Source organism: Canis lupus, chromosome 6 (genome assembly GCF_048164855.1).
Source record: "Canis lupus baileyi chromosome 6, mCanLup2.hap1, whole genome shotgun sequence".
Classification (NCBI taxonomy): domain Eukaryota; kingdom Metazoa; phylum Chordata; class Mammalia; order Carnivora; family Canidae; genus Canis; species Canis lupus.
Genome location: NC_132843.1, coordinates 46,374,415 through 46,393,495, shown reverse-complemented (window position 1 = coordinate 46,393,495; position 19,081 = coordinate 46,374,415). Strand labels below are relative to the sequence as shown.

Below are 19,081 nucleotides of genomic sequence, written 5' to 3'. Positions count from 1 at the left end.
AGGTGATGCAGGGTCATGACGAAGAGCAGGCTTTAGACTCCTGCAGGCCCAGGTCTGGATCCTAGCTCCATTGCATATCGAAGGGGTGACCCTGGGCAAATTCCTCCATTTCTCTAGGATAACAACTATAAGGTTGGGAACGTTCTCTTTATCCAAGTATGAAATGGTAGCTAGAGAAGACTATGCCTATAATACATGTTTGTGATTTTTTTTCTATTAATGCTAATTCAAAAAATATATATTATTAGGTGTACATCTAAGCCCAGTGGCCATACAGCTAGGAATGCCAGATAAGGTACAGGACACCCTATTAAATTTGAATTTAACGTAAACAATGAAAATTTAAAAATAATTTTTTAGTGTGCTCTAAATGTCGCATTATATCCCATGCAGTATTTAGAATATACTTCTCTATTAGATGGCTATTTATTTTTTATCTGAAATTCAAGTTTTTCTAAGTGTCCTATATTTTATTTGTGACACTGGACAACCCTACATAGGACATTATTGTTTTTAATTCAGATAAGTGACAAGGGTTAGCTGGATGGGGGAAGAAACTGCTTTTCCTCCAAACCAAGCCAATTCATTCTTGTCCTAATTACTGAGTCTGGCTATTTGCAAAAAGGCATGACAGGCAGAGGAGTAAAATGACAACTGGTTCTTATCTACTGATCTTCTATTTTGTCTCCTAATTATAGTTGCTCTGAAACAAACAAACACAAGGGTTAATGGCTCTCCTGTTTTGTTTTCTCTTCTCCATCCTTTTCCAGTAAACATCTGTGAAATACCCTTTCCTCCACATCATACCACCATTCTCCTCAAAAGCAGAGCTTCATCTGTGAAGGAGCTGGTGGTCCTGAATTGCTATAGAGAAGCTGTGCTTTGGTAAAAATTAATACTGGTTAACATGATCAACTAACAAAACCTTCACTCTTACCATCCTGGAGTGTCTATGATGTTATGAGGCCTAAAGTGATTTTAATACTGTGGGCCCTACTTACACTCACCAGATAGTCTCCTGCTGGGGACAGGGCTGTGTCATTAAAATGGAATCCACTGAGAGAGATGGTAGTCACATTCACTGAATAGAGGCACTAAAGCCATGACCAGTATGTTCTGGACCTTATCTCAGCATATCCGCGGACTATATGCTTGTGGCTTTGTTCAGTTTGCTAGGTGGGACCTTTCTGCTCCATGAAAGTTTGTATTTGCATTGACATTGTGTTTGATATTTACAGATGGTGGATGTGCAGGCATTAGAAAGGGCAGCTAGGAGGCACAGATCTGTGTTTCTGTCACCCTTGTCCTGGGACTTGAGTGTGCCTTATAGACTGAATGTTTACATCCTTCAGAAATTCATCTGTTGAAACCTAATCCCCAGTGTGATAGTTTGAGGAAGTGGGGCCTTTCAGAGGTCATGAGTCATGAGGGTGGAGCCCCTCTGCGTGGGATTGATGCCTTTATAATAGAGACCCCAGAGAGTTCCTTTGCCCCATCTACTATGTGGCACAGCAAGAAGACGGCCATCTATGAACCAGAGAGCATACCTCACCAGGTATCAAATCTGCCAATACTGTGATCTTGTACTTCCCACACTCCAGAACTGTGTGAAATAATTATTTGTTGTTTAAGTCCCCCAGGCTATGGTATTTTTGCTATAGCAGCTCAAAGGGGCTAAGAGAGCATGTCACTGAATCTCATAGAGCCTTGGCTGGCACCACTGTACAACTGGAGCTAATGCGTGTCCTTGAGAGCAGAGAAGGACCCACTCACAAAGGAACTCTGAGGACATCGCCAAGACTCGGTGTATGTGGAAAGGGCACTTCTCTGCACTCTAGACCCCCTCAAGGTTGAGGGGGTCGGGTTGGGTGGCCAATCTTCCTGTGCTCCACCCTCAACTCTCTGCTCATTGGCCCCACCCCTTGCCTTCCTGAGCCATCACCAAGCTACCGTTAGTGCTGGAAACTTCTTGACCATGGCCATCTTGGAGAAACTCAGCCATGTAGAGGCCCTATGGGGGCCATCATGGACGCTGAAGTGTTAAGATGCTGCCCACTCCCTTTTGAGGAACACAACACACCTGGGGTTTTAATGAATATTTGGTCATTAAAATTACACATGTAAAAGCCCAGTTTCCCAAAGCCTTCACGTTTATGTTACAATTCTTTATAAATTTAGTACATTTTATATAAAATAAGAGGAAACAACTTTGATTAGTTTTCGATCGACTCAACTTGAAAGGACTAAATACCCCTTGAGCCATTAGTGTCATTTACATGAATTATTCGTTTCTCTTAAATTGCAGTGATAAATTTAGCACATTTAATTTTCTTCCTAAGCGACCTCAAACGCTTGATCCAGCAAGCTAATGATTCTGGCACACAAAATCTTCCAATGGATGATCTTAAAGTTTTGAAAATCTAGTACATTGGAAGTCATAAATATTGCAACTCTTTTAGTTCTCTCAGACATTCAAACAGTGTTTACCAACTTAGGAGAATTATCGTGTAACATTCAACTTCTGATTGTAAAGTCTTGAAATTGCATTTTTAAACTCAGTACTCAGGGGAGTGTGGTGACTGGCATTATGTGGGCCTGGGAGGTCTAGGACCAAAAGTGCCTGGGGTTAATAGAGATAATGACTTCAGAGGAGCTAGTATGTGTTCTGGGCGGGGATCCAGGCTGTGGAGAGGAAGGTGGATTCAAGCAGGTGCTGGCGTTGCAGGCAAAAGGCCCAAGTAGAGGTTCAAGCACCAGAGTGTGTAGGGAAAGAGAAGAGAAAAGGCGAGACAGAGCCTAGGACTTCGGGGGCCTGGTAGAAGCTGATGATCGACCCAGAGAAGAATTCAGGAGAATAAGTCAGCAGTCTCAGCAGTCGGGGGCTCTGGGTCCTGTGCTCTTAACTTTTGGAGCCAAAAGGAGACCCTTCAGGAGTCATGGGCTCACTCTGTGCTGTGTGAATGTGATAAATCTTTAACTTTTAGAGTTAAGTCTCCCAACCTGTCAGATCATGAAGGCATCATGATAAAAATGATAAATCACAATCATGATAAATAATAATTTCTGATGTAAGTGGAGAAACCAAAAAAAAAATTTCTAATGAATGTCCAATTTCTAAATAAATAGGCTTTTTAAAAATGGAAATTGACCAAGAAGAAGTAGGCTGTGATACAGGAGCAGAAACTAGGGAAGGGTTTCCTACAATCAAGAGGGATTGAGTGTCCTCTAAGACTATTGGGGGTGGTGAGGAAGAGGCTGGGGACACAGGTAGCCCTGGAGGGAGCACCAGGTCACAGGGTGGCCACAGCTACGTGTGGCAAGTCTGAATGGAGGTGTGCTTTAAGTGTAAAATGCACACTGTGTGGAAGGCCTTATGGAAGAGACGATGTCAAAGATTTAATTAATACTTTAAAAATTTTGATTACATCAACTCTATAGATATTGAATCTATAATCTAGAAATTCTAATATACTGAATAATAATATTGAGTTAAATAAAATGTATTAAAATTAACAAAATAATATTTATTTATTTATTCATTTATTTAAAGAGAGGGAGTGCACGAACAGAGGGAAAGGGGTAGGGGCAGAGGGAGGGGGAGAGAGGGACTCTCAAGCAGGTTTCACATTCAGCACAGAGCCTGATGCGGGGCTCTATCTCACAACTCTGAGATCATGACCTGAGCTAAAATCAAGAGTTGGACACTTAAATGACAGAGCCACCCAGGTGCCCCAACATACTAATCTTTAAATGTGGCCATTAGAAGGTATTCAGTTGTTTATGTGAATTATTTTTCTGTTTGGCAGTGCTGGGTTAGAGTCCTGAGCTGGATGAGAAAGGATCAGTGAAGTATATCCCTACAATCAATTTTTTTTTTTGACACTGTGGTGTCTAATCCTCGGTTGAACTTGTTTAAATTGTTGGGTTCCCCCTTTCCTCCTTCCAGGTCTTTACAAGGTCTGCTGCATACTTAACTTTCTCTATGTGAGGTTTTTTTCTGTGAGTAGAAATTGTGTTGCACATGTGGGTCACTGGAAGAGGGCAGACACAGTTCTAGGGGAAGAGGTTATCACGACAACAATAAGCCTGCTCCACCAGGAATATATAGACACTATGGGAGGGGTTTTGATTTCTACAAGGTGTGGCTTCAGGGCTCTGAGTCTCAGTCATGTCAGGTCTCATGAAGTAGCAGTGTCCCTAGGGCCACTGGGGTTACATCAATTTGTAGGGATTGCGAGTTTATAGGTAGAAAGCCTAGATGTCCAACGCTTAAATGTGATCAGTGATGACAGGGTGCAAATCCCCATGATAAGCAGGAGGAATTGACTGCCCACTGCTTTAACTATCTGGCTTCTTTCCAGAATGTTTCAAGTAAGCGAGGTGGATGAGCTTGGAGGAGAACCTAGTGATCAGGTGCAGACACAAACATGCGTTGAATGGCAGCAGACCCTTTTTGTTAGACCTCTGTGTGGCCGAGTCTAGCCAGTGTTCTCACACTCCTCCTGGGACTGCTCTCTTATTCACAGCCCAGGTTTACTGAGGACAGAACATTCCTGCTGCTGAGCCTCCTGGGTTTGACTACCCACACCTCCTGTGACCTGGTCCCCATCCAGCCACCCCTTGTAAATCTTCACAGCAGCCCTCTTGGAACCAGTTTCTGGGAGAAAAGACTCTAGTATTTTGTTAAAGACTCTAGTATTTTGTTAAAGACTCTCTCTGTCATCAGAGGCTCCCTTCCTGTTCCCACCTTCTGGCCTTGAGGAAGTGAGAGAAAAGATTCCATGGAGCTCACATCTCAACACCGGAGACAGCAGAGTTGTCAATGACCTCCCCATCTGACACCTAAGAAAGTCAAGGTCCACAATCCCCAAACTGAAATCCTTTGTGTCAGATGGGATTTTGAATTCAGGCTTTTTCAGATTTTAAGAAGGTAATATGGTACATAAAACATGGAACACATAAAACATATATGAAGCATATAACATTCCACCGAGTTCTGGGGAAGCACCCATAAACAAAGGCATTATTGTTTCTGTAGCAAAGCAAGAGAAGATTCACACTAAGAAAAATAAAGTCTTCAAATAGCCTCATCTCCATTCAGGACAAGTTTTGATGACAGGTGAGTTTGCTCTTTACTTACTAAAGACAAACAAACAAACTTCTGGTTTTCAGAGCTTTCTGAATTCTGTAACCACAATGCGCAAGTATGGACCTAGACTCTCAGTGGGCACCTGTGCTGTGCTCGCTGGTGTGGGCTTCACTGCCACCGTCAGGGCCCCAGGAGACCTTGCTAGCCCTAGAAAACCTGGGGCAACTTTGGCATATTTAGGGGTTAATTCACCATTTGTGATTACCCAAAGTCTGAGAATTCCCTGAATGTGAGTTCCCCAAACAGCCTATTTCTGTTCCCATTGCTTTTTGGGGAGCCATAATGAGGGATGGCAGGGGAAATTTTTTTTCTGCATTATTCAATTCTGAAGCCTCACTGAGAATCAAAGACAGGTATTTTGTTTTTTGCCATTTTTCTACTTCATGTCTAGTGTATAATTTTATTTTTAATCAACAAGCATTTTCATTGCATGTATATATCAGGTACTGCTGTAAGATAGGGACTATTAGGAGCTTTGTTTTACAGGTAGGATGAGGCCCAGGAGGATCAAAGAACGTGGTCAAGGTCACACAGCTAGCAAAATGGCAGAGGAAGAATTAAAACCCACAAGTCTAACTTCAAAGTCTATGCTCTTAACCACTATACCACACCCCTTATGAAACATTGGGTTTATGGGAGGTTAAAACACATAGTACACACAAGAAGAAAAGCACTTAATTTTTTTTAACAAGAAATAAATGTGATTTACTTCTTCCAGGGAGTTAAGCCATGCCCTGAAAGCATTAACTTTCCATCTGTGGTCACTTATCTCTCACCCAAAGTAAGATTCAGTATGGTATTTTTTTTTTGGAAGAATTGGCAGTTAAATATGGAGCTTGTTGCCCCAACAATTATATATTTTAATAGAAGAATTTAAAATTAAGTAATGTTTGTAAGTGTAAATTGAATTTCTAGAGCTTAGGAATAATTTACATTATAAAGAACTTCCTAACTCTCTTCTGTGCATGAATAGGCTTAAAATATGATGATGACTATTATTGTTCATGATACTATAGTTATGACTTTGAACATGCAAAGTGCTTTAAAAATCACAAATTATTAATGAGAATATTGCTCTTGAAGATTTTTATGGTTCATAAGGAATATAATTATTCTATAGAAAGAAATGTGTTTCATACATTGTCATAATTTGGGGTGAATAAACAAAGCTAGCATAGGGCCACATCATTAGGCATTTAAGGAAGGTTACCCTTCACTGAATAGATTCAGAATTCAAGGATCAAAAATATCCTGCCAATGTTTTGGAAGATGAGGCTCAAATACACTTTGATTAGAAATCTATACCCAGCAAATCCATCTGTTTCTATACATTTGTACTCACTTTACCTTCATTTCTTAAGTAGGAGATTTCACTTGGCAAAATCCCCATATTGCCTCCAGTAGACCAAGAAGAAAAGTGATATGGATACACTGGAGGTCCCTGGGTTCCCCCCAAGAAGCCAGGCATGAGGAAGCCCACCATCTGGGGAAGAGTTGGTGTGGCTGGGGTTGACTGAAAGGAAAGAACACAGGGGAAAAGCTGATTTTTTTTTCCACTGGGAAATTTATTTGCACTGGGTGAGTTGATTATTAATCCATAAAGTTCCTTCCATATCTACCGAGGCAGTGATTTCTCGTCTCCTCTAAAAGTCCTAAGCAAAACAAACATTTATTAATGGTATGAGGCAGGATAAGTTATGCTGTAGTGCAGTAATGTCTCGGTAACTTCATACGACAAAGGGCTATTTCTCACTTAAGAAGTCCACTGTGGGCTGGGTGATTTCCCGGGCGTCTGTCCACCAAGCTGTAGCTCGACAATCCAGGCCAATCTTGCAGGTCTGCCACACTGCCGTGAGCCCTCCTTAACTGTCCAGGCAAATGAAGGGAAGACACAGCTGGAAGGTTGAGCATTGCTCCTTCTGAGTTTCGACCTGTAAGATTCACCGGTTCATAGCCCGACGGACAGAACTAGTTTCATGGCTCCACCCAAGGGAATGTGGCCAGTAACCTGGTTTCTGTTGCACTGTTTGAAATGAGAATCATCATCCCAAACTGAGTATCAGTGACAATTATAGACATCTCAGCCTCCTTCTCTTAAGGGAAAATCAGGGAGCTGTATTTGTTGTGTGGAGTATTTGCTGACATGATGACAATGGGGAATGATGATGATGACGTGGGATAATGATGGAGGAGGATGATGATGATGATGATGGGGTATGATGGGGATGACAATGATGACGAAGGTATGAATGAAGGCTCCCAGAAGGCAGGGACAGTGTTTATGTATCTTGGTATCCCTCACCTGGGCATGTACATGCGTCGGGAAGAGGATTCAACAAAGCCTTATGGGGGAAAGAAATGAAGGAATGAGGCACTCTGTATTCATAACTTCCCGAGGCATTTCTTATTGCCATTCTTTTCCCGCAGACCCCAGTTATATCACATCCAAAAGGCATTCTACAAGCCTGAAATAGCTTCCTGCTTGCCATCATTCATCTTGATGAGAACTGGAAACCATGGTCTTGCTGCTCTGGTAGCAGTTAGAAAACAATAGGAAGCAAGTAAATTGCCTTTCAGATGTAGACCATGTTTGCCCCTTACCTAAATCTCTTTCCAAGGAAGCATATTAGCCTTCAGATACATTTTGCATGTTAGACCCCTTGGCCATGTCTTTATCCAAACCAATCCTTACACCGTTCTCTCAATATGAAACGCTCCCACCACTATCAGCATTCCTGCTCGTGGTTATTTTTCTCATCACAGTAATGGGCCCGTATTAACCACATGTTGTCTCTCATCTAGTTTCCTGTGCGGTCGATGACACTCCCCTTGTGAGGCAGTTTGGCCCTGCAGCCACTGCCCAGATAATGGCCCGTCTTGATGTTTTGGCTTTGGCCTTCTTAGAACCCACTCATGAATGACAAAATGGCCCTTGGCTGGACTCCTAAAAATAACCTGTTTTGCCTGTTGCCTTGACATCTGACTGCAAAGTTGGTGATATGTATTATTAAGTAAATGGGAATTTAAAAAAATTTTGCTGTGGCTTATGTGCTGTTGATCTCATGCTGTGGTTTGAAACAATGTCAGGATTGCTACAGACTCTTTTGAGTTTATGGATGAATGTAGGTACGCCCGAGTACAGGGTTCTTCTACTTCTTGGAGTGAAATCTTTTATGCAGGCTTTGGTTTTCTCCTCTAGGCCTGGTGTCATGCAACAAAACTCTGTATGTACACGGTCATATTTTCATCTGTGTGCAGGCTGCCCCCTTGGGGTTTGAATATTAGCATTTACTGATTTTTCCTGCCATATACATTTAAGTGCAAAGAGTTTCATTTAGATGCAGAAAGGCCTGGAGGTTTGAGGGGGCGTAAGTTTTCAATAACGAGCTTAGTATGTACAAAAAGGTAATGGGCAGTTTTATATGGACTATTTATAAACTATCGAAGGGGAAAAAAGCACACTTCATTCTTGTTATGAGGATAAGGCACACTGGATGAGAAGACTGTGTTCATTCAAGTTTAACTGCTCTCTATCAAAAGGCTTGGAACGGGTGGAAATCAGTATATCAAAAAGACAGCAGGCCAACTAAAAACACCATACAATATTAATCCCAAGTAGTCCTATTTATCTTCCTCTCTGCAATTTATTAAAGCCCTGGCAATACTAAGAGAAGCCTGAAAAACGAGGAAGGGAATGATCCCACTTTTTAGTTATTTGATAGTCTCATAATTGTAATCCAATACTTTGACTTTGGCCTCTTGTTCGAACATGTCTTTGGTTGTAGACCAGGTTGTTCTTAACTGGCTATAATCTACTTTCTGGATTTTCTAATTGAAAAAAATAAAAAAACATACACACACATTAATCGCATGTCCTCGTGCTCTAGCCTCTTATTTACTAAGAAATGAATTAATTCTTTTAATGGTATTAAATGAGTGTCCAGACTGTCGGTTATGGTTTTCTAATTGCTAACAGTCCACCTGCACTTTTTCAAACTTTCTTTTTTTCTAGTGCTCATATGTTCACAGGAACGCAGTCCAAATGGTTAGGGGTTATAGCTAAGATGCAAGTGTTTGACACAGGGGTGTATTATAAAAATGCCCAGACTATACCCTGCCTCCTAGAGGTGAGGACAGAGACTGCAGGGATCATGCAATCATTTTTGAGCAAGAACATGATCCTGTCCTTTTATACCTAGCTGGTGGCCAAAAGCTATGACAAGTGCATTCAAAACCCCAGCTAATGCTGTGTTTCATTCACCTGCAGAGGTGAGGCATTTCTCAATCTTTGACAAGTAATGGATTCAACAGGAAGGCTTTTCAGACACACATTCCTGGATTCCCTGGCCAGACCTTCCCCTTGGAGACAAGGCTTCAGTAAGGCTCAAGTGGGATCCTGGCAACAGTAGTTTGTGAAAAATGATTCTAATGAGCACTTAAAGTTGTTGAAGTTGCAACCAATGCCTGTGGTCAGACCCCCAAGCCTGAATACATGGAGAAAGATTCAAGGGAATCAGGGGATTAGCCCAGCTCTGGTTCTTTCCCAAAATGCACTGGGATCCTGGAAAATTCCTGATAGTTCTCCCAAACTTCAGAGCCATAGAGAGCTGAAAAATCTCTCCTTTTCTAGGCCACAAAATTCTGGCAGGTGGTTGGTGATTTCTTTGTAATAGATAAGAATGGAATGGTTACTTTATACAGATTGGGAACCTTACCTTCTTTCAAAAACTATTTGAGTGCTGCACTGTGTGCCAGACTTGTTAGATGTGTAACAAGTAATCCTAACATGTGGCACAAGTAATCTTAAACCCAATCATTCTAAATTGGGGCTTCCTTAAGACATACAAAAATCAATTAGGGGCACCTGGGTGGCTCAGTGATTGAGCGTCTGCCTTTGGCTCAGGTTGTAATCCTGAGGCCCTAGAATCGAGTCCTGCATCAGGATCCCTACGGGAGCCTACTTCTCCCTCTGCCTATGTCTCTGCTTCTTTCTCTGTGTCTCTTATGAATAAATAAATAAAATCTTAAAAAACAAAACAAAACAAAACAGCAATTAGAAGCCTTTCCATTTTCAACTTAAAACTCATCTTGGTTTTACAAATGTATTTTTTATAATTTCCTCTTTCTCCTATGTGAACATCAATACTTCAGATTTCTTTTATTAATACAGTAATTTTTAATGCACTCTTACATTTCAACTGAACAACCCAAGACATTAAAGCTTGCTTTGAATTTCACATGAGAAATTGACAAATACTCTAAAATGTACCTTCTGCCTATCAGATGCCTCAAATCTCTGGAAGACAGCTAAACTTCAAAACCAAACCATGAAAGGAAATAATAGCTAATAGTAGCAACATCTTCTGGACAGCTCTGAAAATGGAGGTTGCAAACTTTTTATTCAAATGAAGGAAGGATTCTCAGGATAAAAGGTGATGGGCAATATCGTGTCCTATTTGCAGGCTACAAACTAGGAATTCAGTTTGAAATGGAATCTCGGACTTGAGTACTCTTGACTCTATTATTCTTTATCTCAATCATGTTTCCTCAAATGGATTGTCTTTGATAGTTGCCTAGAATTCAAGGGAAATAGTGGTTAAATAAAACCATCATGATTGATTTTCTAGGGAAAAATAGGGTTTTATCTATCTATCTATCTATCTACCCACCCACCCATTTATCTGTCCTCTATCTCTGTCATTTCTTGCTTTCTCTTATCCTTCCCCCATCTGTTTTTGGAGGGTCTAAAACTTAAAAATATCCTAAATGACCTTATATCTCACAAGTGTCAGCACATAATCACAAAGCCTATTAAATATTCAACAGAAGTATAAGGAAAAACATGGAAAAATCTCTATCTGCCTTGGTGACCCATTGTTACCCTGTCTGGTATATTCCAAGGCCACCACTTAAACACATTTTAAACTGTTTTTCTCAGCAATATGTAGACTTATGGAAACTTTTCTTAATGTCATCCATATATGCTAAAGAGTTACCTCTCATCATGGAAAAAGCACATGGACAAGGAGAAAGAACAATAGTGGGAACGAAAAGAAAAGTAGTTGGCCAAAAAAGGGAGGGAATATCGCCATTTATGACAACATGGATGGACCTCAAGGACATCATGCTAAGTGAAAAAAGTCAGACAGAGAAAGACAAATAGTATATGATTTCACTTACACAAGGAAGCTAAAAAATAAAACAAAACCTCAAAACTAAAACAACAGAATGGTGGTTGCCAGAGATAATGGGTGGAGGGTGGGAGAAACAGGTAAAGGGAGTCAAAAGGTAAAGGGAAAACAAAAATGAAAACATCATGTTGCCTACCTTAAATATATATAGTTTTTATTTGTCAAGTAGACCTCTACAAACTAGAAAAAAAAAAAACCAAACTAAAACAAAAGACTTCATGTTGGAGGAATATTCTGTTTTACCTATAAGAAAAAAACTAGCTATGAAATTATTTCGGAGTTTCATTAAAGAGTATTGATAAAAAATGTAAAGTATATTGAACTAAGTATATTATAGGAAAAGTTTGTGCATAGTGCTTAGAGCAGTTGGATTCGGTCCTTTTTAACCATAACCAGTCTATAAGGTTTTGCTATAAATATCATGCAAAATAATTTAAGGGTGTTCAGTATCTAAATACATATACATAATGTGTTACGAGAAGGAACAAGGGTAGTTGGCCAGAGCTTGAGATTGAAGTCACACTCTTTAGGGAACCCATCTTCCATGATCAGAAACATTGAGAGTCTTAGATGTTTCCCTACAAAATGACCTAAAAAGAATTATTTTGCCACACGATGAGCTGTCTCCTTGAGCATGCGGTGCTTGTTGAATTTGGCCTTTGGAACAGGAGGTAGAAACAGGGATACTAGAAACTCTACTTTCTGTTTATTTCTTTGGGAAAGGAGAACTAATGCTCCTATTCCTTCTCTTCTTCCTGAAACACAGGGAAACTGCGCTTCCCAGGCTCTCTAGCAATTGTTCTGGGGCCACGTGGCTGAGTTCTGTCTGCTAGAATGTGGTCAGAAGTGTCAAAAGTCACTCTAGGCTTGGACCATTAAATATCTCCCATGGATGATCCTACGCACGCTCTCTTTTGTTGAGGCATGGGCGGCCCAAGTCTCTGATGGCTGAGATAGAAAACCTTGATCTTGGAATAGCTGCAAGGAACAGAGGCCTTCACGTTCTTCCGCTGTCTCAAGCAGTCCACATCAGACTGTTATATCAGAAAGACACTTTTCATGAAGCCACTGGAGGAGAGGGTGGTTGTTCTAACAGCTAGCATTATTTCCCCTACCTAATATTTTTTTACATATACTAAATATGCAAGTATATTAGAATCTAATATTTAAAGATAGCCTTTGTCATGTTGGCATACTTATAAGATACTGTATTTCATTTAAAGGTGTAAACTTCAGTGGTAACATAAACCGTACTGTTCACTGTGCTTTAGGGAAAGGCATAGATAAAGCATGAGTTAGGATTTGGTTCAGCTATACGTGAAGAAACTCTAAATGACCAGGCTCTAAACAAGATAGACAGGATTTTTCTCTTATAGAAACAAAATCTAGAAGCAGTCGAGAAGCAGGCTGGGCTGGTATGTTCACTTTAGGAACTCATTAAATTCAGAAGCTTCTTCTACGTCACCTCTCCAGCCTCTCTACAGTGTGGCTCTCATTCTCATGGTCCATGATGACAGCCCAAGCTCCAGCCATCACATCCATATCCCAGGGAGTAGAAAAGGACAAAGGGGAAAGGGATCACAGGGCATTTTAACAGTTTTTTTTTAAAGGGAGGCTTCCTATAAAGTGCCATAGAACGTTTCTACTTATATTTCATTGTCCAAAGCTTATCATCTAAGTATACCTATCTGCAAAGGAAGCCAGGAAAGGTAGTTTTTAATTGTAGCAGCAATGTACCTAGTGAAAATGGAGTGTTTTACTGCTGACAAAGAAAGGGATAGACTTCCAGGAACCTCTACTACATTTGGTGAGAATGAACTTCTTACTGTGAGGGGATCATTTTGGACATACATCTGTGTATATACATATAAATTTTTGTTTATATTAGATATATGTAGTACATATAGCTTCTCATTTCCATCATCATCTCAGCCCATCAGAATTCCTCTAGAGTCAATGAATGAAGTATTGTCCAGTGTTTGGGGCATAAACAGAAGGATGGCAGATGACAAGAGATGGGTAAAGATACTTTCCGTGTTGTATATCAGGATGCACAAAAGAATTAGTTACAGGGTCTACAATTGTTTCAGTGTAAGGAGGACGAACATTGTGATTGTGGTATAGCTAGTGTAAGGAGGATGAACATTGTGATTGTGGATTTATGGATAGCTAGTCTCTATTCTGAGTCTGTTTGTGTGCAGTTGTGTGAGTGAATGGTAAGAACTCACTGTACTCCATTTCTACAAGGTGCACCATCGTGTAGCATCATGGAGAAACTGATAGAACAAATAAATATTAGAGAACTGTCTTTCAATTAGGTATGCGGTAGACCCCTTTCTTTATCCTGTTTCCTTCAGGTGTACCATATTTTCCAGGAGTATAACACATACACTGGGTTCCCCTTTACTTCCTATGATGTCAGTAATGCCCTCCTCCTGTGTAATAGAGTATTTTTGGCCTTAAAATTGTATCTATCCTTCTCCCTCATTCTTTATCCACTCATGTAAATTCTAACACTGTATTTGCCCATGTGGCCCCCAAAGACACAGAGGAAATGTTTCATAGATTCAGAGATTTGGGGTTTTGAGTGCCTTTGGACATCAGGTGTTGGCAAAGTCCAAGAAACAAGGCCTTAATGAACTACCTGCCAGCTTTCCAAAGGACTATGCTTTCCAAAGGGCTACTCTTGGATTCCCCACTAATTCTGTAAGGAAGGTACATGCTCGCCCTGTCATCTGTCTTTATAGAGGTAGTGCTTGAGGTCCTGATACACTAAGGTAACTCGGGTCCAATCACAGAGCTAGTGGCAGCCTGAGGCCCCCTGCAAACTGCCTGCCACCAAACCCCACGCCTAACACCACTACATGCCACTGTCTCCACCATGACTCACCACCAGATCCTTGATCCCCTCGCGCTGGTGTCAGTGAAGTGCCCTCTTGGAGCACTGCCTGATGTGGGGCAATCCCTCTCTGGGAAAGCCTACCGTCTAACTGGGAAATAACAAAGTGCTATGAAATGACTGGAATGCCAAATATCCTGTCCAGGGGTGCCTGGGCGGCTCAGTCGTTGAGCGTCTGCCTTCAGCTCAGGGCGTGTTCCAGGGGTCCTGGGATCGCGTCCTGCATGGGGCTCCCTGCATGGAGCCTGCTTCCCCCTTTGCCTCTGTCTCTGCCTCTCTCTGTCTCTCATGAAAAACAAAACAAGAAAAAAAATGAACCCCAATATCCTGTCCACCAGAAGACCCTGGTCTCAAGGCCTGAAACGGCTCAGGGACTGTGCTTGACTCTGTGGCCGCTAACATCCTTTCATGGGCCATCTTGCCTTCCGAGGACAAGAAGCACCCATTGGAGGCACAGATTTGGTGGAGACTTTTCATCAGGCAGTTCCATCTTGCCATGAATCAACCACTAACCATTTTCACGTGCTCACTTATTTACTGCCCCCTCCTCCTCCCAAAACATTTATTTGCAATCACGTTCATGTATTCTGGGCACTGCGAGTCAGTTCAGTTAACAAGGAAGAAGGAAACCGATAAAGATATTGTTAATGGATCTCTTTGTGCATAAAAAGAACTCGAATCTTCCCTCCCACATGCTGTCCTGAATTCCCCTTTTCCTCCTTCTCAAAGTTTTACTTTTTCTCAAATGTCTGTGTATGCCATATGACAGTGATTTTCTCTGGTAATTGCTTTATTCTTTGCTAAGAACCTTTACAATGGTGAACTCCTACAATACTTATGTGTAAATTAGGGCTGTTCCAAGGCAAAAACTGAACCTTTGAATATAAACCTGCGCCATATCTCCCTCGCTGTGAATGTGAGTAGAATTTCTGACTGGTGCAAACCCCCCGCCAAATCCCCTCCTTTAAAAAAAAAAAAAATCACTCCTTTTTTTTTTGCATCTATGGTTTCATGCCTTTGGGTTTACAACACAGGATCTCAGAGAGGACAGATCATAAATTCATTTCAAAATAATCGGCTTACTAAGGAAGAGTATATTTCATTCTTTTGTACACAAAAGTTGGGTGGAATTCTATATAAATGCAATTCTAAAATCCAAGCGTTCTCTGGCTAACAAGGCTCATGAGCAGGCTGGCTGTGGTGCAGGGGGTGGCTGTGTCCCCAGTAGCAGGGCCCAACATAAGAAAAAGCCACACACCTTATCTGAGGGGCCCCCAAAGACAGGATCGTGCTAGCATAGCTTTATTTTGCTCACTTGCAATAGCAACAACAAAATGATGCCGCAGACGCAAACTGCCATGTCCCACCCACACCATCTGTCCTGCGCTGTGCACCCACAGCCCCCTCATTCTACAAATTAATCTTTCACACATTTTTTAACAAAAAAAGTGTTAATGTTATAAAAGAAAAAAAAAACAAGGAAAACAGAAAGGGCTGTGTAGAAAATAAATTAAATTTAAATTTGATGGCAGTTATGACTTTTTTTATTGACTATAAGAGCAAACAGTCACATCAAATTGGTGCCACTGGCATATCATTAAAACTACAGGGCACCCTTAATGATCTCTGACAATGATTGCGTGTGTGTTTTTTTTTAAATATAGCATGCACATTTTGTCCAATTTGGGCTCTTTTTTCCTGTTGCTTTTGTCCTCTTTCTGAGTGGATATTATTCATGAACTGAGCCTTTATTATCTATTTGGCCATCTGCATAGCATTGGCCATAGTCCCCTGTATTGTAATTTTGAGTGAAAAGGACTATAGGAGATCACAATACTAATACTACTACTACGAATAATATGCTTTAAGAACCCAAAAGTAAAAAAATCAAAAACAAAAACCCAATTATTTGTGATGGAGGTAAGGTTTGAAGACACATATAGCAAGGAGGTGGGGGCACACAGAAATCACTCCATTTGCTCATTTAGGATCATAGAATCTGGATATTCACTCTGACCAAACTGGCACCTACTTGCCTTGGTAACAGGCAGTTTAGAAAGTGATGCTCCTTCGAGGCAGAATGTCTTTGAAAGGGAAAAAAAAAAACATTTTTTCCCTTACTTGTTTCTCTCTCCTTTTCAGCAGTCCGCACATCTGTTAGTGGAGTGGCAACCCCAAACAGTAGCATGGCCCTGAAGCTATTAAGATTCTAAAATTTGAATATTCATGTTTACGAGGCATTAGGTGCCTTGTTTTAGTCTAGCGAAGGAAGATTTTAAATTAAAATATAAGGACATACTATTTCCAATTAAGAAAATTCTGTGCTAGGAAAAATGAACTGACTGAAAACTTGTATAATTGCTTCATTTCCTAAAACTTTGCCTAGTTTTATTTGGTCTTCATCCTTTCTTCTCCCTCCTCTTTGATCTCTTCTTCTCTTTCTTTCTGAAAGTCTCTTAATCAGTATTAGTTTACCATTTTTTCCCTTTCCACTTGCCAGATCTTTCCTGCAGCCACTAGAAGGCCATCAAGGTCAGCTGACTAAAGATGTATGTGGACTAGCCTGGAAACATCTTCCTGAGAAGAGCAAACACACAAGACTATAATGATTCATGACAGTAACACTTCAGTTTGAAATGAAAATATATAATAATCTATTTGGTTTTTAATGTTCCTTGTTTTTTTCTTGTAATTGTTTCCTGTTAAATTTGAGGACTATGCAATGAAAGTGATGCATACACACACACACACACACACATACACAGGCGTGCACACACGCGCACACCTCACATGCACGTGCCATGGGTTTACTCCCAAAGCAAGATGAAGTCTGTCAGTTATCTCATGATTTGGAAAATGAATTCTTTACTTGCATTCACAAGTGGCTTAAAATAACTTAAAAAATTTTGTCTTCCCTCTCCAAATTGGTTCATGTATGTATATAGTAACAACCTATATGGCATAAAATGTTCATATTTGGAAAGTTTGAGCTAATCACTTTAATATGCATATTGACTTACCTAAAAATAATGAAGAGTTTCTAAGACCAAGAGGGATAACCCAGTTTCAAAATTAACAACTTGTTCATGGTTGGTAAAATTTAGGCCATATGTTTTTATTTATTTTCATATCCATTTAAAATGTATGTTGACGGTCTGTTGGTCATTTAAAAAATGAGTTAATTTATTCCTTCATTTTTAAGACAATTTTAATTATGAGTATAACAATAGCCCAGACATACTAAACACTTCCATCTCATTGAATGGTATGGAATTTTTATTAACATTATAAAATATATGTTTACATATCAATATTGTATATGTTATATATTATCTGTAGAAAATAAAACTATAATGTTATTTCTTACACCTGTCATATGGTTCCATTCCCACTACATTGGTGTGATAATCACTGATATTTTTAAACCTTATCCAGATGTACATTTGATAAAATGGTACAGACTTCTCTGTAACAAACTATATTTCCAGTCTAAATCTTTAAAAAAATAAAAAATAGAAATCTACCCCTCACACAGAAAAATGCCCAGCCTTGAGCATTCTTGTTTGAGAGCCAATGTTTCTACTCTTGCAGCAGAACAAGAATAAAGTGATTAAAGATCATGAATTCAAATATAATCTTGTAGATATATGCTATAAAATAAGTACTTTTAATAATATTAAAAGACACCATACTTGTATGAAATGGTTTGGGCCAATATCACATGCTTTGACTCTGCTTTATTGCCCTCTTCCAACACACCCCCAACCACCCCCAAGTATTATTTGCATGGAACATCATCCGAATGCTAAACATTAGTTCTTAACCAGGGCTGAGGAGTGTTCTAACGAGGAAGCCGGAGTCAGAACAATGAACAGGGCCAGGAGTACTCACTCATGCTCACCCTCCAGGAGTTATAGGATTGTTTTGAGAAGCACAATTGGAGTAATGAAGCACTAGTGTGCTTAGGTAAAGTGGCCTCTTTTTGGATATTTTTGTAGCTGTTTTAAGTGTTACAGATTGCTAATCTCAGAAGCTGTGTGAGAAGAAAGGATCTCAATCAAATTTCGGACCAGATCCCTCCTTATGGCCGTGAGAGTTTGATTTTCATTTACACAACAATAAATGTAGGCATAAGGGTTTGAGATAAATTATGGAAGCCCTTTAGCCATAACCATTACATTCTGCCACCAAATGAGCTGCTGTTCTCACTTTGTTTTATGGACTCTGCGTAGCCTGTGTTATTGTATCTGCCAAATAAAACCCAGCAAACCATGCAAATGAAAATCTAATCTTTTATATTTCATAGTGACAGGATGCACCCATATATACAGTTTTATAGATTCCTCTGCACCAGATTTACTGCTATTAGGACCCTACTGTCTTAGTATGATCTGTAGGACGGGAAAATATCCCTTGCTGGGAGGCTCCTTCCTTTATGTCCACCAGTGGCATTTGTACCCAGTTGGAGCTACACTTGAAAAGTCAGCAATGATTCCTTTCATTCTATGTCTAACTTGTCTGTGTGGTTCCGTTGAGATCATGGACTTTGCCCTTAAGGATAAAGACCTGGTAGGTTGTATTTCTTTCAAGGCACAGCAGATTTTAATTTGTTGAAAAACAATGGAGGCTTTTCTTTTAGTTTCAGAGTGGCCTAAATATCTGAAGAACAATGACTTAATGAATCGATGACTAACTCGTTCTGCAACTCACCAATCTCAATCTTGGGCCTTGAACAAGCCACTTAGCCATTCCATATAAACATTCTTCTCCCAGTTGCAAAAATAACAAAAAAATTTCTGCCTATAAGAGGTATTGCTCAATAACTCATTTCTAAAATGCCTC

At 40.2% G+C, this 19,081-nt stretch overlaps 1 long non-coding RNA gene across 3 annotated transcripts in view; it reads left to right on the top strand.

Moving 5' to 3' along the window:
- The window catches only part of LOC140635541 (uncharacterized), a 49,966-nt gene that overhangs the window by 25,066 nt on the left and 5,819 nt on the right, over positions 1–19,081 (top strand). Inside the window, exon 3 of one of the 3 annotated variants that reach the window (XR_012032858.1) lies at positions 16,740–17,522. The exons of the other annotated variants lie outside the window; for them this stretch is intronic. This is a non-coding gene — a long non-coding RNA (uncharacterized lncRNA). Of the gene's footprint in view, positions 1–16,739; positions 17,523–19,081 lie in introns of those variants that run through there. 3 annotated transcript variants of the gene reach the window in all.